This window comes from Ictalurus furcatus, chromosome 2, assembly GCF_023375685.1.
Source record: "Ictalurus furcatus strain D&B chromosome 2, Billie_1.0, whole genome shotgun sequence".
NCBI lineage: Eukaryota > Metazoa > Chordata > Actinopteri > Siluriformes > Ictaluridae > Ictalurus > Ictalurus furcatus.
The window spans coordinates 38,956,704-38,961,469 of record NC_071256.1 but is presented as its reverse complement, the minus strand read 5'-3'; the positions used below and the strand labels follow the sequence as shown (position 1 = coordinate 38,961,469).

Sequence of the window (4,766 nt, the reverse complement as noted above, 5' to 3'; positions counted from 1 at the left end):
GCTCCTCCTCCTCCTCCTCCTCCTCCTGCTGCTGTTATAGGAGGTGCCGTCGCTTCTGTTAATCAGCTGATTGTTTTTTTATGTATTTGGAAATTAATCAGTAATAATGTGGCTGTTGCTTTCAGTTCCACACCATGGGGTCCATTTGTGATTTAAAAACAAGTGTCCAATCAAATCAGCTCCTCTCATCCCCTTTAAAAATGCCAAGTGTCCAATCAAATCAGCTCCTCTCACCACCTTTAAGAATGACTGTCCAATCAAAACAGCTCCTCTCATCCCCTTTAAAAATGACTGTCCAATCAAATCAGCTCCTCCCATCCCCTTTAAAAATGACTGTCCAATCAAATCAGCTCCTCTCATCCCCTTTAAAAATGAGTGTCCAATCAAATCAGCTCCTCTCATCCCCTTTAAAAATGACTGTCCAATCAAATCAGCTCCTCTCATCCACTGTAAAAATGACTGTCCAATCAAATCAGCTCCTCCCATCCCCTTTAAAAATGACTGTCCAATCAAATCAGCTCCTCTCATCCCCTTTAAAAATGACTGTCCAATCAAATCAGCTCCTGTCATCTCCCCTTTAAAAATGACTGTCCAATCAAATCAGCTCCTCTGGTCCCCTTTAAGAATGAGTGTCCAATCAAATCAGCTCCTCTCATCCCCTTTAAAAATGACTGTCCAATCAAATCAGCTCCTGTCATCTCCCCTTTAAAAATGACTGTCCAATCAAATCAGCTCCTCTGGTCCCCTTTAAGAATGAGTGTCCAATCACAGCAGCTCTTCTCGTCCCCTGCGTGTCCACAGCTAACGCGTTTATTCCACATGAAAACAGGGTTTTGGGTGAAATTTCCATGAAAATACGGTGTGAAAATATTTGCAGAATAAAACAGAATTAGCTCGAACACTAAATCACCTGCACATAGAGCTCAACACGTGTTATTGTCCTTCATGCACGTTCCCACAGGTGTTTCTGTCTACAGACTGAAAGTTTTGTGCGTTTACGTGTTTTTATTTTATTTAAATATTCTCACGTGAGATGGAATTGTCTTTGGTGTTGGAGTAGATCATAAAAGCCGCGGACGTCCGTGTACGTTTTTAATCTCCGTGTGGTAGTGGTGTGTCTCGTCCTGCCGCGTCTCTCGTCCACACCTCGGCCCGGTCCGTCTACGCGTTCAGACCATCGCCGTGACGCCGAAATCAACGTAGCCGTATATCGTACCCGTCTCTTTACGCTGTACCTGTACACTCTGTATGTGTGAATCTCACTGTTAATATTTAATTCAAGCAGAAACAAACTGCCTTACAATAGTCAAGATATTTATTTAGATAAACTTATTGCTGAACATATAGATGTATATTTATCTCGACAATATGTGTGTATATATATATACTGTATAATACTTACACTGTGTACGAATGATAAGAACTGAACAAATATGCGATGCTGGAGATTTAAGAGAAAGAATTACACAATAAATAAATAAATAAAGAGGTGCTGAAATGAAAATGTCTTCTGCAATGCTGCTTTATGACGATGAGTACTGTTGCTAGGCAACCGGCAAACGCCGATGCCAAGCAAAGCTAGGTAAAGACCCAGGCTGACAGTTTAGCTAGTTATCACGTATGTTTTTTTTCAATGCGTTTCAGTCAGAACTTTCCCACACTTCTGACACAACTGTGTCGTCACCGTGGCACCAAATCGCCGCCCGAACAAAAGGTTTGTGGTCGAGTTAAATCGGGAGAAAAGGCGACGTGTCCCACGATGCAGTTTGGATTTCAGTGTGAGTCAGGGACATGAGGTAACGCTTTTATTTATAAACAGAGATCTTGTTAATCCCAAAAGTCCCTGATGTGGACATTAGGACATCATTCTGAGAAACTGATTTCCTGAAATATCCCTACTGAAAAAAACCGCAATAGAAACCCTAATGGTTTTAATGGTTATAATGGAGATTGTATTGGTTTTAATGGAAACTGTAATGGTCCCTGTGGGTCTCTACTGGTAATTTGTTGCCTGGTGTTGGTGGCATTTTACGGCTAGTGGAGACCGTTAAAGACCAGTAATGGTTTTAATGGTTAGGTGATGGTTCGTAATGGTATTTGTAGTGGTGGAAACCATTAGAATTTCTCTGACAGTATCTATTTTTATCTCTGCACAAGAAGCGAATGTTCTTGTACCTGGGTCATATCGTTTCTGAGGGGAAAATGTTCTGCGCGGCGGTTGATGCGCGAGCGTGATGCGACGCAGATCCGGAATGCCGTAACCTGATCAGTGACGTGATGATGATGATGATTCAGGGCTTGTTTGTGTGCGAATGTTCTCTCTGACCTGCTCATTACTCACGTAATCACTCTGTGCAGGAGCGGACCAGCAGCTTTAACTCCACCGGGAACGACTCGGGTCGGGGTCAGGGTCACCCTGAGTGTGTGTGTGTGTGTGCGTGTGTGTGTGTGTGTCCTGTTGGCAGCCGTGCACCATGTTGGTTTGGAATTCGGTACTTGAGAGATGATTGAGTGTTCCCAGGTGAGGATCTGGCAACCTTCTCAAGTCTGTCTGAACTTATTCCTCACACACACACACACACACACACACACACACACACACACACACGCAGAGAGACCTGAGCTGAAATTCTTCTCACGTTTAAAAGTAATATAAGCAGTACTGTTGTCAGCCTGATCACACATCGTATAAGAAATCGTCAGTGGAGCGTTGAGAAGGCATTAGAAGGCGTGATGTGCTTCGCCGCTCGTCTACAATCCACCAATAGGAGGACGGCAAACTCACGGCACAGCTACATGTATGGCAGTGACGATGACGATGATGATGATGACGATGATGATGACGACGATGATGACGATGATGATGACGACGACGACGACAAACGACGATGATGATGATGACGATGATGACGATGATGATGACGACGACGATGATGATGATGATCATGACGATGATGATCACGATGATGACGATGACAATGACGATGATGTTGACGATGATGATGACAATGACGATGATGATGACGACGACGACGACGACGACGATGATGACGACGACGACAACGACGACAACGACGACGACGATGATGATCACGACGATGACGATGACAATGACGATGATGATGACGATGACGATGATGACGATGACGATGACGATGATGACGATGATGACGATGACGATGATGACGATGACGATGACGATGACAATGATGACGATGATGACGATGATGATGACGATGACGATGACAATGATGATGACGATGATGACGATGATGACGATGACGACGTAAACAGAATGTAGTCGTTTTCTTTCATCGCAGGTCTGATCTCAGATCCACTTGAACACAGTGATCTGAAGTGAACTTGGATATGGACCGTGTGTGTACAGTGCCCTACATTAATATTGGCACCCTTGGTAAATATGAGCAAAGAAGGCTGTGAAAAATTGTCTTTATTGTTTAACCTTTTCTTCAAAAAATTCACAATAATACTCTGCTCTCATGGATATCAAACAATTACAAACAAAACACAGGTTTATGAAAAAAATCTTTGTTATATATAGGTCTGCAACAAGTATTGGCACCCTTTTAGTCAATACTTTGTGCTGTCTCGCTTAACAGCTCTGAGTCGTCTCCTATAACGCCTGATGAGGATTGAGAATACATGGCGAGAGATCTGAGAGCGTTCCTCCATACAGAACCTCTCCAGATCCTTCACATTTCAGGTCCACGCTGGTGGACTCTCCTCTTCAGTTCACCCCACAGGTTTTCTATGGGGTTCAGGTCAGGGGACTGGGATGGTCATGGCAGGACCTTGATTGTGTGGTCAGTAAACCATTTTTGTGTCGATTTTGATGATGTTTTGGATCATTGTCCTGCGCGTAATGACATTGGTTACTTTTTTTTTCTGGACGTTATAGAACTTAAAGAACCCATGAAAACACTTTTCTAGACAGGTTAATATCTAGAACCTGTCAGGAGTTTAACATTTAGTTTTTGGTACATTTTAGGAAAAGAAAAGGGTTCTTTAAGAATTCATGGGATAATTAAGGGTCCATTAGAATCCTAATAGTGTTCTACTTGTTGAAGTGTTCTATATAGAACCTTTCAGGGTTTTCTCAGGTTGACGACGAACCCTTAATGTATCTAAATTTTCCATCAGCGTCCACTCAAAAAAGAGGGTTTTTCAAGAGTTCACTTTAGAAGGTTCTTAGCCTCTTAAACGTGTTCTACTTGGAAACCATTTTGAGTGGGAAATACCTTATTGTAGGGTTCTACAGAGACGCTTTAAAGGTTCTCCCAGAGCAACAAAAAGAACTTTCTCTAATGGGGAATATTCTTTAAGAGACTGAAGAACTCTTGAGGCTCCTAAATTTTCTGCAAATTTAGAATAAAGGGTCATTCAGAGGTTCTTTAAGGGGACTTAACCTCCTAAAAGTGTTCTACATGGAAACGTTTGATAGGGAAATATGTTGTATTAGGACTTATGTTCTAGGACAACCAAAGAACCCTTAAGTGTACAATAGAAAAAGGAAAAAAAAGTGTGTGTGTGGGGGGGGGGGGGTTCTTAAATTCCTATAAAGGTTCTACCTGGAACCCTTTCTGATAGAAAAAAACATTGTCTTATCCTGTAAGGCCCAGAGGGACAACCAAAGAACCTGTACGGGTTCTAACTTTGATATAATGAGTACATTAATCACAGCAGTTGTGCTTTTTTCCCCCGAAGCTGAAATCCATTCTTCTTTGCTGTGTTTTTTTTCTCTGAAT

The 4,766-nt window shown here is 42.3% G+C and overlaps 1 protein-coding gene across 1 annotated transcript in view; it reads left to right on the top strand.

Annotated features, from left to right (window-relative positions):
• The window catches only part of syt17 (synaptotagmin XVII), an 18,263-nt gene extending 18,235 nt beyond the window's left edge, over nucleotides 1-28 (top strand). The window contains exon 8 of the mRNA XM_053640969.1: nucleotides 1-28. This exon is cut by the window's left edge and continues 486 nt beyond it. The gene's annotated coding sequence lies outside the window, so the exon portion shown is untranslated.
• The last annotated feature ends 4,738 nt before the right edge of the window (nucleotides 29-4,766 follow it).